We start from the raw sequence: 19,441 nt of genomic DNA on the forward strand, positions 1-19,441 counted from the left end.
TTGCCGCGCTTCGGGTTGGCATTGATAGTGGGGGTGGCGTTGCCAATGGGGGTGCATTTAACATTGAAAGCACCCATCAGGGTGCTTGTACAATTAAAAATCGAATCGCATCGCATGCCGCTATATTGCATGCGATGCAATTGTATAAGATGTACTTCGATAAAAATATTGGGCGCCGTGCTAGGAAACAAGTACCAAAAAAACATATGGTGCAAAATCAAAAAAATTCCCCCCAAAAAAACAATGCTTCATTTTTAACAATGATATTTGTCACTTGTGTCCTTAACGTAAGTAAGATAGGTAAATGCATGCTGCAATCGGCAGTATATAGGGGGCAAGGACCACATCATTTAATGTTCGCCGTCCATCGAATGATGTGTAGTGTACATGCAAAACGAAGGCACTTTCAAGTCCGAGGACAGGAGGGGCCAAATGTGAGCTACCCGCCCCCCCGGCAGCCGCATCACATCACCATGGGACCACCCAGCGGTTTCATGGGAACACCCATGAAATGCTGGGTGTTCTCATGGACGTGCCCAGTGGCGTAACTATAGCACCGCAGCCCCCGTGGTCGCGGGGGGGCGCTGTGCATATGGGGGCACCGGGGGGGCTGCGGTGCTATAGTAATCCCCCCATCCCCCGCAGGCTTACCTGTCCGCGCGTCCCGGCTCCCCTCCTGGCTTCAATCAATGCTATGGAGACGGACCACGATAAAATGGCCGCCCCATAAAGCAGACTGTTCTCTGAAACTGTCTGCGGTATGGGGGCGGCCATTTTATCGTGGTCCGTCTGCATAGAATTAATTGAAGCCAGGAGGGGAGCCGGGACGCGCGGACAAGTAAGCATGCGGCAATGGGGGGAGGAGGCACGGGGGCACGGGCGGCCGGGCGGGGGGGCACGGACGGATGGGCGGGGAGAGGGGGGGCGCCCCCCTATTAACAGCGGGGGGGCGCCCCCCCATTAACGGTGGGGGGGCGCCCCAAACAAAGCTACGCCACTGGAAGTGCCCATCCGCAGCCGCCCCGCGCCCCCCTCCCGCACTGGCGGGTGCAAATGGGACGGCAAACTTGTAGCCCGTTTGCACCCAGCACATGCGCATTAAGCAAACATCGCTCCCCTGTGCGCACGTGCAGGGGAGCAAACAAATTAGACTAAGATCCATATTGCAGAATTAGACAGCGCTCTGTGGAAGTACCAGCACCGGCAAAGCATTGGTTACAGAAAGTAACATGCACCAGCAAAGGGCGAACAAAGACAGAGGTAATTAGCATTTTATCATATGATGTTTTTTTCTGATCATGATCTGACATGAGGGTGGGAGGTGTAGGGGGGGGGGGGGTTACGGGACCGGAGAGCTATATCTGTTTCCTACATTGGCTTGAGAATGATAAGTAAAAGAGTCCCATGCTGCGAACAAGCCCGGTCTTCAGACTGTAAGAGGAAATGGTTTGATCTTTAATACTTCAAAGAATCACAAAGTACGACATTTTCAAAGGCAGGATGGAAAGTTTATGATTGTGTGAAGGTTCTGCCAGTCACCAGCTACAGCCAGGGGAGGGTTTACGTTCTCTCTGTATTATATTTTACTGAACTGGTAAAGCAAATCGCTCACTATGTACCACCTCGCAGGTTGTTTATGTACTTTGATATATATTTTAGTGAAACATTTTGTAAACGTGCAACAAACATTTGGTACTTGTAGAGAATATATAATACTCTGCTGCAAAGTAAGGGGACTCTGTTACCTAGAGAAATTGGCCTAGTGTGGAGACTTTGGATCTTTTTCTGGTCCACACGCAACGCTGCTAGTTTTTGCTAGTGGAGTAAACGCCGCCCGCCAATCACAGGGATGATCGACCCCCCTCACACTCCGCAATTCCCCACATTCGCAGCCTTGACCACTCTATTATGTCTCTGATCTGTGAGCGCCCTGTGCGTGAAGCAGACGGGCAGCTAATATCGGCTGGCGTCAATCACCTCCCAGACCGTCTACATCCCTATCTGGCTCCCAGGCCGTCGACAAGCATCTCCAGCTCCCGGACCGTCGACATCCCTCTCCGGCTCCCAGGCCGACAATACTCACCTCTGGCTCCCAGGCCGTAGATACTTACCTCCGGTGCCCAGGCAGTCAGCAACCATCTGCGGCTCCCAGGCAAAGAGTGCACTATGGGTTCCCTGACTGACAGACTCTCCAGTAGCTACACAGGCCAATATACTGTACCCTTCTGTCTCCCAGGCCGTTGACTACCCATCTCCGGCTCACAGGTCTACTATCATCTCCGGCTCCCAGGCAGTCTACTGTCATCACTGGCTTCCAGGACGATTACTGTCACCCTCAGTTCTCAGACTGATACCAGTGGCGTAACTATAGCACCGCAGCCCCCGCGGTCGCGGGGGGGCGCTGTGCATATGGGGGCGCCGGGGGGGCTGCGGTGCTATAGTAATCCCCCCGCCCCCATGCCCCGCATGCTTACCTGTCCATGCGTCCCGGCTCCCCTCCTGGCTTCAAGCAATGCTATGGAGACGGACCACGATAAAATGGCTGCCACATAAAGCAGACTGTTCTCTGAAACTGTCTGCGGTATGGGGGCGGCCATTTTATCGTGGTCCGTCTGCATAGAATTTATTGAAGCCAGGAGGGTAGCCGGGACACGCGGACAGGTAAGCATGCGGCAATGGGGGGAGGGGGGCCGGACGGACGGGGGGCAGGGTGGGGGGGCGGGGTGGGGGGGCGCCCCCCATTAACGGCGGGGGGCGCCCCAAACAAAGCTACGCCGCTGACTGATACCCACTAAACTTTGCATGTACAATAGTCTTGTCATTTCTCAAGGTCTCCAGTATACATTCCCCAGTGTGCACTCTCACCAGCTAGCTAAGTCCAGAGGACCAGGGCAGGGGGCCGTGACCTGCTCGTCCAGCGCAACTTACCCCAAAGCTCCTTGCAGGGCTCCCTGGTGAAAACCACTGGCGAGTTAGATTCCGCCCCCTTTCCTGGTCTCCGCCAACCCTCTGCTACAGCTGTTACCTGGTGCACCACTGTATGTATTCATACTTCATCAAGTCTCTAATGTCCAGCGCCCTCCACTGGCCCACCCAGTTTACAGCCAGGAACACAGAACTCACCGATGCTAACAGTATGTACCCAGCATTATAAAAAATATAGAAAGATATAGTGGAAGTGGACGAGAGCAAAGGCAAATTCCTTCTCAAATGGACTAAACCATGTGCACTGCGGGGGGGGGGGGGGCAGATGTAACATGTGCAGAGAGATTTCTATATGTGACAATATGGTTACATTGGGTCATATTTGTCATAGACAGTCACAGGCTTGAAAGATGACAATAAAGAGGACCAAAAATGAGAGATTGGCATGTCGGAGGTCATCCTAGTCTTGTCCATCGAAAGTTCTACCAAATACGAATGAATGGTTTTAACCATTACCTAGAAATCATTGAAGGTTCGCAGCCATACATGTGCAGATTACACATACACAAACCTCGGCCTACCCCTGCCACCACTGCTGTACGTCATCAAACTTCCTCCATTGATGGAACTGCCAGCAGATTATTGATAGTTAGCATTATAGATGGTCAATGGCTAACCCTAGTCCCCAGTGGTGTTCTGGGTAATTCCAGATTTACCAGCAGGATTTGTTAATCAAAATGATCACGTTTGCTTTTATACAGAGGGAAATTCACAAGAATCATTTAATTTAATAAAATAAAAATAAAAACACAGTGGGGTTTCGGTCGCAATTAACTAATATTATTTTCTAGCACGACCCGGATCTGCAGTGCACATGTGCCACCGTGGTATTGCAGTAGTGCCCTGTTAGCCACAGCATGGTTTACAGACTGCAAGCATTTGGATGCAGGGTCAGCATGCATTGCAGAAAACTGAGGTATGTCCATATTGTGGGGAGCATGGATGGTGTAATGGTTAGCATTACTGCCTCACAGCACTGAGGTCATGGGTTCTATCCCCACCATATGTTATATATATGGGGCAGTACGGATGGTGTAATGGTTACATTACTGCCTCACAGCACTGAGGTCATGGGTTCTATCCCCACCATGTGTTATATATACGGGGCAGTATGGATGGTGTAATGGTTAGCATTACTGCCTCACAGCGCTGAGGTCATGGGTTCCATTCCCTCCACTGTGTGGAGTTTGTATATTCTCCCCGTACTTGCGTGGGTTTCCTCCGGGTGATCCGGTTTCCTCCCACAATCCAAAAATATACTGGAAGATTAATTCGCTCCCAACAAAATTAACCCTAGAATGTCTGTGTGTGTGTGTGTGTACATGTGGTAGGGAACATAGATTGTAAGCTCCACTGGGGCAGGGACTGATGTGAATGTTCTAATATTCTCTGTACAGCGCTGCAGAACATGTGTGCGCTTTATAAGAAACTGGTAATAAATAAATATTGTGGGCTTGCTAAAGCCAACCTCTGCATCTTTGAATGCAGCTTCACTGTCCTTAGTTTTGTAACATAAGGGTTGTCCAGATGCCCGATGGCCCAGCCAGTCTCTTCGACGTTGATCCGATGCTGCGTTTTCAAACGATGGCAGCAGATTACAGAAGATGCCGTTTGCAGCATTTGCATATGTTCTCAGATCCGCTGCTACCAAAGACGCAGGCCCTTAGAACACAGCAGATTCCGGAACACAGCTCTTTAACTTTGCATTTTTCAGCTCACTGATCAAAGCCGCTTCCTTGCAACAGAGCCTCCTTTCATTTACCTTCTCTTTTTTTAAGAGAGCAAATAACAAAGCATCCTATAAATTATTCACCGGTAATGCTCTACTGTCTTATAGACGGGTTATTTTTGCTTGCCAATCTACAATGGTTATGCACTTGTAAGCACTTACTACAGAAATAACTCATATCTCACACATAATCAAATTTAGCATCTGAAGCACAATCTGGTTACAGGCATGTGCACTTAACGCTACCTGAAAGCCTTGCCAGCGAGGTATTAACAAGCAAGTAATCCGAGACCCAGTAACTGTGAAGGCTGGTTTTGTACACATACCAAAATATAAGACCAGAAGGAATTACAATGCACATGTGCCTTAAAGACTTAGCGCGCCCACAATAAAAATGTACTGTACCTTTAAATGTTTTTTTTTCCTGATTATTTATTTGTTGAGAGCCAGCAGCAAGCGGCAAATAGCGGGCTCGCTACGCTTGCCACCTATTCTATTCTCCCTCTATGGGGTTGTGGACCCCCACGAGAAAGAATAGCCGGTGGCCGTCGGGAACCCGTCTGTCTGTGTTTTAACAGTCGGGATCCCGACGTCGGGTAAATGACTGTCAGGATCCCGACTGTCGGGATCCCGTCTGGCAGCCGCTCCAGAGGTACGGCTGCAGCACAGATCGAAATTCAAAGAGGAGAGCCACACCCACTGCTATAGAGTCAGTGGTACTTCTTTACTTTCACGGCGCCACTAGATTAGGAAAGATAGGATATCGCGGTCATCGCGGGCATTGAATGCACTAAAAAATCGGGTGCGACGCGATGCCCGCGATGCCCGCGATTTCCCATAGGGACCAATGTTAAATTTCTCAATTGACACGATTTTTCTGTTCAATGCCTCAATTGACACGATTTTTCCATAGGAATCAATGTTAAATGGGCCACAGAGGCCAAATAGACACCCTGAAGTGTGAAATGGCCCCCACAATTGTTAACGCCACCCCACGATCAACGTGAACCCGAAGCGTGGCGAGTGCAGCGAGCCCGCGAGGGGCGGCGGTACGCGTCCTACGACCTTTTCATACCCCCACTATCCACGTCGGCGTGGAGTTGAGAATAGAATAGTGTGGCGAGCGCAGCGAGCCACCGAGCTCAAAGCGTGGCGAGCGCAGCGAGCCCCGCAAGGGGACGAGGATACCTGTGAAGCCCGCGAAGGGACGCGTTTACCTGTGAAGGTATCCGCGTCCCCTCGCGGGGCTCGCTGCGCTCGCCACGCTTCGGGCTCGGTGGCTCGCTGCGCTCGCCACACTATTCTATTCTCAACTCCACGCCGACGTGGATAGTGGGGGTATGAAAAGGTCGTAGGACGCGTACCGCCGCCCCTCGCGGGCTCGCTGCGCTCGCCACGCTTCGGGTTCACGTTGATCGTGGGGTGGCGTTAACAATTGTGGGGGCCATTTCACACTTCAGGGTGGCTATTTGGCCTCTGTGGGCCATTTTACATTGTTTCCTATGGAAAAATCGTGTCAATTGAGGCATTGAACAGTAAAATCGGGTTAATTGAGAAATTTAACATTGGTCACTATGGGAAATCGCGGGCATCACGGGCATCGCGGGCATCGCGTCGCACCCGATTTTTAGTGCATTCAATGGCCGCGATGCCCGCGATTTCTAGTGGCGCCGTGAAAGTACAGAAGTACCGAGTCAGTTTGGAATGGTTGTTGATGGCAGTCAGCGTGCCTCCCCTATTTGAAATTTTAACTGTCCTGGGCTCCCACACACTCATTCACGGGAATCAATTCAAATTAAATCTTAACATGCTCCTCCTGCACTCCTAGGGCATCTCTCTGTGTGATCCAATACAGGGAATGGTTTTGAGCACTCTGATTAGTGGATAGCCATGGACCAATCAGCATGCTGACAGGCATTTACTATCTGGCTGCAGGCTGGGGTTAGCAAGAGAATGCTGTTTTGGTGCTATGATTGTGCGACCACCCACCCTTGCTCAATCGCCTCTAGAATTGTGAGACCCTAGGCAGCTGCCCGTTTTGCATATATGTTATGATGGCCAATGATATTTGTGCATTTTTTAGGCTGATCAAATTCCAAAATCAATATCAGCATTAGGCTTACGATAAATACGCCCCATAATCTAACAGAGAGGGGGACTAAAGTTCTGGCTGTTAGGGCTTTGCACTGTTTATGTGTTAAGCCCCACCCATGACTGACATCATCGCACATCAGCCTGACATCACAATTCTTACTCCGACATTTTATTAGAATATTCATAATCTACATAGCATATACTGTATTATCTATACATTCTGCTTTAGAAAAAACTTACATATTGCACTGCACTGCAAATACATCAATGGGTGTATCTATGTATCTGTCTTAAGCCCCATACATACAAAGCAATGTTTTAAACCATATCGCTTATTTGGGCCTTCTGAGCGATATCATTTGTAATATGCTCAATATCGTTAACGATGCGCGCACCCATGGGTCGTTAACGATAACCTCCGTCGTCTGTACTGTACTGTAGCGGGGACATTATGACGATATTGTTAACGATATCGTTCAGCGTGCATGCACTATTCCATTCGCCAGAAACTCAAGGGAAATAGTTGGTGGCACTTTGAGTTGTGAGCGTTTTTACTTTCACTTTGAGCTGTGACAGCTTTGAGCCCCTATCTGCTGCTACCTCCAATCTCTGTATTCAATGCCCGGGATCACGACCGGCAGCTGCACTTTCGCCGCAATTCTCCCTTCAGCCACCCGCCCGCCCTATTCAACGCGTCAGGGGCTCTCCACCCCTTACGGCGAAAATTACCTCTTCAGCGAATACCGCTCCCTGCTTCTGCGGCTATACTGCCACTGCAGGGGATGGAGCGGAGTCACGGCAGGGGAGCCCGCTGATGCCGCCAGGAGCCCCCGCACAGCCTGAGGATGGGGACAGGTCCATTAGCAGTAGCAGACCACAGGCTCCAGCAGTCCCAGCGCTGACATCTACTATCAGCACGCTGGGGCTGCTGGAGCCTGAGGTCTACTGCTACTGCTGGACCCATCTTCTTACTGGTCAGTGGCGTCCTGTCCCGGCTCTCTCCCCTTCCCGCAGACCTCCGGCTCCTACTCCCTTGGCAGGGAGCATACTGTAATAACCCCTCCGGCAGAGAACTACCCCTGGCTGCGCATCAGCAGACGTCCCACGCACAGCAGTAGCAGCAGACCTCCGGCTCCAGCAGTCCTAGCGCTGACATCTACTATCACCACGCTGGGGCTGCTGTAGCCGGAGGTCTGCTGCTACTGCTGGACCCATCTCCTTTACTGATCAGTGGCAGTGTTCTGTCCCGGCTGTCCCTTCCAATAGCAGCTCACGTCCCCCGCATCTTCCCCCCACCCCCCCACCCCCCCCACCCCCCACCCCCCCCCCCCCCCCCCCCCCCACCCCCCACCCCACTGCTCAGCTGGCTGTCAGTTCGCTGAGGAAAAAAAAAATTTAAATAAAAAAAAGATGTGCTTGTAAAGCCGTAAAAAAAGATAGACCCCTCAAATAAAATTAAAACTGATTTTTTGGACATAAAAAAAAGAGGTACTCTTTACCTAGAAGGGCGCCCACGATTTTGATCGTGGGCATCGCAAGGAAAAAAAATCGCGTTGGTCGCATCGCATGCGACCAAAAAATCGCATTCGATGCGACCGACGCGATGACTGCAATTTCCCATAGGGAACAATGTTAAATGTCCCAATTGACCCGATTTTTCATAGGGAACAATGTTAAATGGCCCTATTGACCCGATTTTCCATAGGGAACAATGTTAAATGGCCCACAGAGGCCAAATAGGCACCCTGAAGTGTGAAATGGGCCCCCCAATTGTTAACGCCACCCCACGATCAACGTCAACCCGAAGCGTGGCGAGCGCAGCGAGCCCGCGAAGGGGGGCCGTACGCGTCCTACGACCTTTTCATACCCCCACTATCCACGTCGGCGTGGAGTTGAGAATAGAAAGTGTGGCGAGCGCAGCGAGCCACCGAGCCTGAAGCGTGGCGAATCAGAGGCATTGAATACTGGCTTCTGTCTTCACAGCTCCCTTTCTCCATATACAGCAAGTATGAAACCGACCATTGTCCCTGCTAAATTGCTTTTACTTTCTGACCTCGTTTAGCACACAAAGGATAAATATGGCCCGTCAAGTGCGTTCTAGTGGTCAGTGGCCGTACTTCACCTTCTTGAGGTGAGTTGTTAGCCTTATATATATTTAGATCTTTTTTTATTGCTAAAACTTGTCTTATTGGGCCAGATGTACTAAGCCTTGAAAAGGGATACAATGGAGAGTGATAAACAACCAGCCAATCAGCTCCTACCTGTCATTTTTCAAACCCAGCCTGTGACATGGCAGGTAGGAGCTGATTGGCTGTTTCTCCATTTTATCACTTTTTAAGCTTAGTACATCTTGCCCGTTGTCTGTAGCATAGGTAATTGGGTAACTATGCCTACTATGCGTATCCATGGAAACACATGCTGCAGTACTAAGTGTACTTAATAGGGGGGATCTGTGTCTTGACCTAGTGTGTCTCCTACCAAGCTACTGTACCATGCATATTGCATCATTTAAAGGGTTAAATATCCTTTAGTAAAATGAGAACAAAATGGGATGGTTTATATTTACTTACATGGGAAAGTTGGGTAAAATATGTGCCACTTTGTGAGAAGATTTATTAACAGTCTCTGAATAACTCTCCCAGTCGTTGCAAACCCCAGGAGATTTACCACAATTGTACACAAATGCATGTATAAACTACATTATCTGACATGTGCTTATACTTTCTCCCAGTTCAATTTGTTCAAGAAAAACAGTATACGCTGCTCAACTTATCACAAACAGTATTGGATATCCCGAGATATCTATCTTTTTCCAGTTCTCAAAGACAGGCACGTATCAGTAACATATCAGATCAACATTTCTTTCCATAAAGTCAACGCCATCATTTCGGACATCCTTGGTGTTGGGTCTCACATAGCCTTACAATCAACCTATCAGAAGAGATCTCTTTCACTTGACTTGCCTTAGCGAAGAGGAAAAAGGTTGATTATTACAATTTTTTTTTAAAATTCTGTATCACACCGTACTGACTCAGAATTCATGTAAGTTGTAGTCTCGCAGAATTTCAAGAGCGGGTTAATCGTTAACAGCCTCAAGAAATATTCCGAGTGGTCTTTAAATAATGATGAATGTGTTTATTACAGGGACTGTAAGAATGAACAGCCACAAAATTCTCTGTTTTCCATTCTTCCTGCTATGATTGCTTACAAAACGTATTTATAGCTTCTCAAAGGGTAATTTTGGGAAGAAATTGGGAGCTTTTCCTCCATTGTTATTACTTATAAAGAACATTAAGTGCATTAACATTTTAGTGATATCATTAAAGAGGAACTTGGCTTTCTAGTTCCTAGGTTTGTATGTCTCCTGTTAAATAAATAATTAGTGGATGCCCGCCAGTGACTTTCTGGGAGATTGAAGGGCGTGAGAAAATCCAATAGTCTACAGACCATGCACTTGCTGCCCGTGTGTATTATAATTAAAGAACTGTAATGAAATAAATGTTGGATTGTAGAACTAAAAATGATACATAAATAATAGAAACACGACAATTAATTACAATACATACTGTATGTGACAATACCATCGCTTTTGATGCATAAAACAAGTAGCAGGAATAAAAAATATTTTCATTAGCGCTGTCAAGTTTTGTAAAGTCTGTAGCAATTTACCGTTGTTAATTATTTTTGCTCTAATTGAGGATTTAAAAGTGGTCATTTGTATGATAAAAAAGATACTGCTGTATGCGGTTAGACATTCAAGATTGCAGCGGAGAAGTAAAATGCTCAAAATAATTCAAAGGATGATAAACAAAGTTGATAAAAATAAACACAATATATTAATCTGCTCAAAAAACACCATCTCCAGCTAAATTTAAAAAAAAAATACTATAATTTTAGATAAGGCCAAAGATCATATTCATGCAACTCATTAAGGAATCCGCAAGTGTTAGTGAGCCAAAAGTCACAATTTAGACTTGAAAAATGAGTATTTGGCGCGAGAACCCGTATCGCAATGCTGTACATTTCTATCAGTCATGCATATGTGGTGTAACTAGAAATTTTGCACCGCCCTGAAAAAAAACTTTCTAGCATCCCCCTCCCCATAATAATTGGGGAGGGGGATGCTAGACAACAAGTCCAAGCGGGATTTATGGTTCGACAAATCCCAGCAGGCAGGGGAAGCCTGCTGGGACTTGTAGTTCACCTGTAAAAAAACAATTTATATTTCTTATTTTATGTGTATCAGCCTGGTGTCCACCGGCCAGGGACGCTGGGGACAGCCCCAGGCTTCAGCCCTAGACAGGTAAAGCCTAGGGGAGACCCATTTATTGGGGGGTCCTCACTACCCCAGGTACCCCGTCCAGGGCTGAACAGCCACGGTACGGGCGGGGGACCTTATGTAAAAAGTGTCCCCCCGGCTGTGGCATGACACTGTGGGCTGTTGTAGCCCGGTGCTGGTTCCAAAATACGGGGGACCCCAGTTTGAGAGTTTGTTTTGTGTCCAAATCTGCAGTGCCCCCGCTAAGAAATGGTGTGGTGCAACAGTGCCACCCTAAGGCAGTACTGGACCCTGTGTCGGTTATGCGCCTGTTATCATAACAAAGGGGACCTGGTCACAGTGTCTGGGGCACCCTGACTATTCAATTGGGAGAACCTTGCTAGAAAGGACATTTTTTGCTTATACAAACCGCGCATATGGTATACAGTAACTCACCAACAGACGGGATTCCAATCAATTCCAGTCATTTCTCTGGCATCGTAATCCTGACTGTCAGAAGCCTGACAGGGGAGGCGAGCACATTCAAGCCCCTTGCGGTCTCGGTTGCCACTTATTCTATTCTATCTCTATGAGGGTTGTGGACACGGGAAAATAGCCTGTGTAAGTCGGGATTCCAACGGTCGGGATTCCAATGTTGTGATAAAACGACTGTCGGTGAGTCATCCGGCACCCCAAACTGCAGGGTACCTGGAGGATTCAATGAAGAGATATAGGTATAGCCAGTGCTTAAAGTGGTCCAAGGGAGGTGGTGGAACTCACCCCTCTACACCCACCCTTGTGGACCACACCCCTAGCACCTCCCACCTGGCAGAAGCCACGCCCATATCCCCGCCCCTTTAAGTATATTCATTGTTTACCCATTCAGCACCCCTGAAATTATATAGCACACATTGCAGCATCCATGAAATTGTACAACACACATGGCAGAACCCCTTAAATGATATGTAGTGTTTATTCTAGCACCCGCCATATTTGAAAACCCCTGCAGTTCCTCTTCCCTGTCTGGGGTGTCGCTATCTGCTGTGGTGTTTCTAGCACAGGACAGGTTTGCATATCAGTGCTGATATACAGACCACACTGTGCTAGAAGCACTACAGCAAACAGCAACACCCCAGGCAGGTAAGAGGAACTGCATGGGTTTTCAAATATGGCGGGTGCTAGATTGAACACTAGATATGGCACACTTAAGAGCAAACTTGCAGTAAGAAAAAAAAAATGATAAAAAAAAAAAAAAAATGGCAGAACCAGTCAGACACAAAGAGAAATATGTTCACCACCACCCTCATACATTCAGTACATACAGCATCACTCTCACCGATCTATCCATACAGTGCCACTGAGAGGATCTGGCGGGCGCCTGTGATAAACGAGTCCGGCTCCATCTGTATCATATATACTAAACACCCCCCCCTCCCGGTGAGACGCAGTACCCCCCCCCCCCGTGAGATACAGCATGACCCACCCTACCCCTCCTCAGCCCTAGTGACATACACTACCCCACCATCCCCCCCTCAGCAACCTACAGTAACCAACCTGAGCTACCCCCCCCCCAGTCTCAGTGATAGACACTACTTCCAGCCCCATCTATGTAATCTCACTCCCAGCCAGCATCAGTAACATGCCAAAAAATTGGACAAATTACAAGTTTTAGACTAGTCCCCCAGCCCAGCCCCTGGCACCAATGACACAACATTATACAACATACTGCTGCTCCCCCAGGCCCCACATCATTGAGATAACAGCTGCAGTGCAGTCAGTAGTACACTAACTCACCAACAAAATGGTAATGGTCACAGAGCCTGAGGCTGGAGCAGGAGGTGGAGGCGAAGCAGACTGAGTGCGCAGTAAAATGGAAAATGGCGCCAGAGAAAAGGCCCGCCAACGCCAACCCCCCCCCCTCCTCCCTCCCTCCCTAACTCAATCCCTCCCCCCCCCCCCCCCCACCTCCCCACAGGCCACAGAAGCACAGACTCACTTGGGTTGTCCGATTCCTGGCGGGGGCGACTGGAATTAGCATCCGGCGGAGGCAGCGAGTGGTAAGCTGGAGGCTGCACAGCGTCCACACTAGCTTGCAGCCGGACCCGGTCTGTCTATCTGAGTGACAGCCTGCGCATAAGCGCGGGTCCCTCCTCTGTCCCCTTGGTGGCCAATCCCAACAGCAGGAGGGGGAGGCAGTCAGGTCAGTCCCCGCCCGGCACTGTGTACCGCTCGGCGCTCATAGTCACAGCCGCCTGTCATTCAATAGAGTCTCTATTGTGACAGGCGGCTGTGACTGTGAGCGCCAAGCGGGGCACATAGACACTCAGTCTCACGGCAGCACCCACATCGTCCCCGCATTGAGATCCAGATACAGGATTCTCGGCGGGGCGGCAGCAGCAGCAGGCTGGCTGAAGGAGGCTGAACTGAGTTCCGGCTTCAATTGGAACTGCCGGAACTCCGTTCCGGTGCGTTCCGGCCCACTTTAACCCCTGGGTATAGCACACCTACTGTCCCTCCTGTTACTCGCTGTGCATGCACACAACGTCTAATCCCGCAGCCAGAGGGGCTGGGGGTATTGGTAGAAGCTCACAGAGCCTCTGGCCTTGCCCCCACAGTGGCAAAATGGGGGCATGAGCTCTCAGGATGAAGCAATTTGTAGACCACGCCCCCTTGTTACAGGACACTCCCCCAAATGAGCTGTGGGGCAGAGATGGTGACGCCCTCAAAGCCTTACCACACTCCCCTGCTGTGCAATTGCAAATTACGAAAACCAGGAAGGAAACATCTAAGAACCAGTATTTTCCAGGACAATATTTAAAAGCATATACAACACTGTGATGCATAGTTACCTCCCCTCCTGCATTCTACAGGAGACTCCCTGACATAGCAGCAATCTCCCTCTCTCCCTCATTAGTCTAGCAATCTCCCTCATGTCACCTAGCCCACATTACACTGTTACATCATAGTTACCTCCCCTCCTGCATTCTACAGGAGACTCCCTGACATAGCAGCAATCTCCCTCTCTCCCTCTTTAGTCTAGCAATCTCCCTCATCCCTCATGTCACCTAGCCCACATTACACTGTTACATCATAGCTACCTCCCCATCTGCATTCTGCAGGAGACTCCCTGACATAGCAGCAATCTCCCTCTCTCCCTCATTAGACTAGCAATCTCCCTCATGTCACCTAGCCCACATTACACTGTTACATCATAGTCCCCCCCCCCCCCTGCATTCTGCAGGAGACTCCATAACGTACAGTAGCAGAAATCTCCATCTCTCCCTCATTAGTCTAGCAATCTCCCTCATACCTAGCCTACATTACACTGTCACATCATAGTTACCTCCCCTTCTGCATTCTGCAGGAGACTCCCTGACATAGCAGCAATCTCCCTCTCTTCCTCATTAGTCTAGCAATCTCCCTCATGTCACCTAGCCAAATTAATGAGAGACAGATACATTTACATTGAATCATCAGCACCATTTCCCAGCACTTAACCAAGTATAGTAGCTCTTACTAACTGCTCTGGGGTTCTACATTTGTATATAAGTCATTTTAAAAGACTCCTCTCAGATGTAGCAGTACACACCCATGCTTTTAAGTGCCACGTTCACTATCTTTTTTTCACAATCTCTCCATACATGAAACTAGACACGCCCTTTGGGAGGAGCATGACACACCCCTCAATGGGAACCTGTGCACAATTCAATTACCAACTATAATCTCCCTGAATCTAGTTTTCAAAAGTAGGCAAGTATGCTGTGATGTCCCAGTACTAGGATAAGAACGCAGCACTTCAAACTCAGCTTCAGTCAAAGTGTTTTGAAAGCATTTTTCTGTCTGTCTTTATCAGTCCCATATGCAGGAAGAAAGCCATGGTTGTCAGCCTTTGTCTAGAAGCGTTATGGCCCAAATAAAAGGGTGCTTAAGAGAGACTGCAGCCGGACCTAGGGTTGTATTTTTGCCTTGTGTGCTATTTAGGACTGTTTCCATTATTTTAACACAAAGCCATAAAAATCTAAATATTGATTAGGTAGTATTTTAGAGCAATTTGCCTTTCAGCTAGAAACAAATACATAATGAGACTATGTAAATTGCAGTGATGCATTGTGTATTGATGTATCACTTTGACAATCAGGCTGCATTGATTACTGTCTTCATGTTTACTGCAGGGTGCAAAAAAAAAAAAAAAACGTTGTTCCGCCAAAAATAATTTTTCAATTGGTTCCACCAAACTGATAACAACGTTATTTGAGAAATATATTTGTTCGTGTTTATTATGCTGGAATTAAACTTGTTTTCAATGTCTGCTTGTTATTTGGTTCTAATGAGTGCACAGATAGCAGCCAGGGTTCCCATTATAATAATGCTGACAGCTAGACAACAGGGCTCCGTGACCTTTTCTTAGGGTTACTAGGGCAAACATATAAATCCTTACATGTATGAACTACATATGCTGCATGATAGCTAAGCACTATGCATATGTTTCGCAGGTTCAGGATTTGCATTGTTTATCTGGGACATTTTATTTAATGCCTTTTAAAAACAAAATATTGCAGTGATGCTGCAGAAAAGCAGGTACGATTTTAGAGGGAAGCGATACCATTTACAACTTTTAATAATGTATTTTATTTAGGGTAAATATCACTGGTATAGTGTAGTTCCTGTTTATTATAATTATTATTATTATTGTTATTATTAGTAGTAGTAGAAGTAGCAAGGTCTGGCAAACAGTACATATGCCGTACATACAGATGGAGCCTTCTTCAGCTAGCCATCTCCAGATAGCCATGGTGAGTCATGGCTCACTAAGGCCTATTGTTCTCAGCTGCAATACAATACATAGAACAATACAGTAGGGGATTAGCATAGGATTAAGTCTGACAGCTCTGGCTCACTAAATCCTATTAAAGGGATAGAAGAGGATGCTTTGTCGGTGGAGAGCCGCTGACGGCACCCACACAGCCATGTTGGACTATTGTCTGCCATTACTGCTAGCTGAGTGCTGGCTCCTCTGTCACACCATTACAAATAGCTGGACAACCAGCAGGGGTGCAAAGCAGCCAAAGGTAGGTCTCGTCACAGTCAGTCACAGGAGCTCCGTTGCGCAAGCTGTGCGCCAAAAGCTGGATGGACGAAAGCAGCTCCATCTGTAAGTGTATGTGTGTGCGTGTGCTGTATGTAAATGTATGTGTGTTCTGTGTGTAAATGTGTGTGCATGTACTGTATGTAAATGTGTGTTTATAAGTTTGTGTGTGTGTGTGTGTGTGTGTGTGTGTGTGTGTGTGTGTGTGTGTGTGTGTGTGTGTGTGTGTGTGGGCCTGTTACATTTTTAATTACAACATTGGGTTTAGACTACAAATGCTTCAACTATTGTATATAATTAAAAATTGTTGATCTTTCTGCTTAGGCACTACTATGTGGACATAATGTGTGTAAGGGGGCTCTACTGCTGTGTGGGCATAACATGAGTAAGGGTCAGTACTCTGTGAGAATAATGTGTGCAATGGGCACTATTACTCTGTGGGCATAATGTGTGTAAGGGGCACAATGCTCTTTGGACATAATCTGTGCAAGTGGCTCTACTGCTGTGTGGGCATAACACGAGTAAGGGTCAGTACACTGTGAGAATAATGTGTGCAATGGGCACTATTACTCTGTGGGCATAATGCATGTAAGGGGATCTACTAATGTGTGGGCATAATGTGAATAATGGACACTACTGTGTGGCATAATGTGAATTGGTACAATTCTGTTGTTAAACCACTTACACATAAAGCTATGTTTCTGAATTTCAGTGTAATTATGTTGAATATGAGAGCAGCACCAAGCCCCCCCACAAAATATTTACAAAATATTCAAAATATTTTTACTTTTAAAATGAGCCTCACTCAAAGGGTGTGACCTTGCTGTAATGGGCCTGGCCTTGCAGGAAAAGACTACCTTACACTTACATATTACACCATATTTTGCCTCACACAGTAATGACTCTTGTCCCATATTATGCCTGTGCATGGCAGCCATGAATTTATCTTGCCTCACACTTTAGCAGGAACTGATTCTGGTCCCTGCCTCTTATTGGTTGTGTTAAAAAATCTTTCATACCGTAATGGATGCTAGCAACAACCATAAATACACCATTTAGGTAGTGCCTCAAAATGGGACTAGCGACCATTAAGGCTATTATTAGTAGTGCACTCACCCACTGGATAATGATAATAAGGCTGTGTCTGACATCCTTGCTATTTTTGTCCAGGGGGTGATTGCACTACTACTAATATCATGTGGCATAATGTGTAAGGGGCTCTACTATTACTGTGCAGGCCAAATGTATAAAGGGCACTACTAATGTTGGGATATAGGGACCTGTTTGCATGCTGCATTTTTTTGCAGATAGACAAAACCATGTATACTTCAGGTGAGACAAACGTAACATGGGTAGAGAGAGTTAGATTTGGGGGGAGTCATTTTGTTTCTTGTTCAGGGTAAATATTGTTTGCTTTATGCTTACATTGCGATTTAGATTTCAGGTTGAACACACCCCACCCAAATCTAACTCTCTCTGCACGTTACATCTGCCCCATCTGCAGTGCACATGGTTTTGTCCATTTGAAAAAAATGACAACCTTTCAAACTAGTCCATAAGCTCTTTGCATTCTAATCTTTATATTGAAAACGGGGCGCATGGGACCCCGAAACGTTGCTCTATAGATCTGTTTAACTTTTTGCATTAAATTGTTTTACCTTAAAATCCGTCTCTTTGACATTAGATTTGACATTAGATTTTGACTATATAGTCAAAATCGCATGCAGATCGCACAGGTTTTTTACCTTGCGATCCCGATGCACGCTGCCAGGACAGAACAAATCGAAACAGGGCAGCAAGGACTATATAGTGCAAATTGAATGCAGATAGCATGAATTGTATGTAAATAGTACAGCAATAGCAAAGATTGCACAGCACTCGAATCTTAAGTCGAATAGCGAGGTAATCTCACTGTGTGTACACACCAGAGGGAAGGGATTTAAAAATAGTAAATATAAAAAAAAAATGTAAACAGATTCTCCAAGAGAAAGTCATGTGATACTTCCCTAAAGAAATTGGGGCAGCCCCCAACAAAAATGCATACCCCCTAGAGAAAAAATATCCCTGTCCTGGAAGAATTGGGGCTCTCCAACCCCATTCCTTAATGAACAGGTAAAGCGTAACAAATTTTCAGGTGGCATAAATTGTCCCGGAAAGTGGTTTTTGTTCCACACCTGTGACATGCGCACTGTATATGTAAATCATATCTCTCTTTGGTGATGCCTCAACTAATACTAACATATGTGAAAATGTTTATTATACTTGCTAGCAGTGATATTAAGTCACTTTATAATTAAACATCAGCACTAATATAACAGCTGCTGAATGCTTCATTAACCAGTTTCCTGACGTCTCTGCATGTCACTTAAGATTTTTGAGTCTATGTATTGATTTTATTAGAAATAGTAATTATTTTAATTATGAAGCTGTCTTCTATGTTCTGTAAACACAAAGCAGTAGCAGCGGCTTCCCCGTGATGAGTTTGGCAGATTTATTGCTAAAATGCTGTAATGAAGATTGGGTTTGAGACACTAAGCAGTGCAGCTCGTACACCCTTTTTTTTTTTCTTCAATCACTACATAGATGATATGATTTTGTGGATTTGATTTATTTAGATTCTTGTTGCCTATTTAATTATGTAGACTTGTTACATTTTTTCGGAACATTTTATTTGAGATACATCCAAGTACATATTACATAGGCTGACTCTGCGGGATACATATGGATGGTCAGAAGTGGAGATGCCGGGAAACAGAACACATGAGAATGGAGGTAATCCTGATGGGGGTCAGGTAAGTATACCTATCCTCCCCACTGCAGCCTACCCCTCCCCGATAGTGCCTACCCCCATACACCGCCACAGCCCCACAGCCTATTCCTTATCCTGCTTCTAATTGCCTAACTCTAACCTTTCCTCTCCTTGCAGCCTAACCCTAACCTTCCCCCCAAAGCCTAAATCTAGGTCCCACATTAGTGCCTAAATCTAATCCCCCCCCCCCCGGCCTTACACTAATGCTACATGCATACCAACATTATGATTGATGGTGGAACTCCAGCGCCGGGCTCCTGGTGCTAGTCAGAATGTTTGCATTGTGACTGCCGGCATCCTGGCCGCCGGAATGGCTATACATTAGATCGCATGCGGTCCTTTCACATGTGATGTATTCCATGCCGCCCCTGCTCCCCACAGCCAATCGGTGGGGTCCGATTCTGAGGTCAGACTTGTATGCAGGACTGACCTCTGACTCAGATCAGAGGTCAGGGCAGCGACAGGTTTCTGGCGGCAGAG

This window comes from Crinia signifera, chromosome 9, assembly GCF_055691185.1.
Source record: "Crinia signifera chromosome 9, ASM5569118v1, whole genome shotgun sequence".
Classification (NCBI taxonomy): Eukaryota; Metazoa; Chordata; class Amphibia; order Anura; family Myobatrachidae; genus Crinia; species Crinia signifera.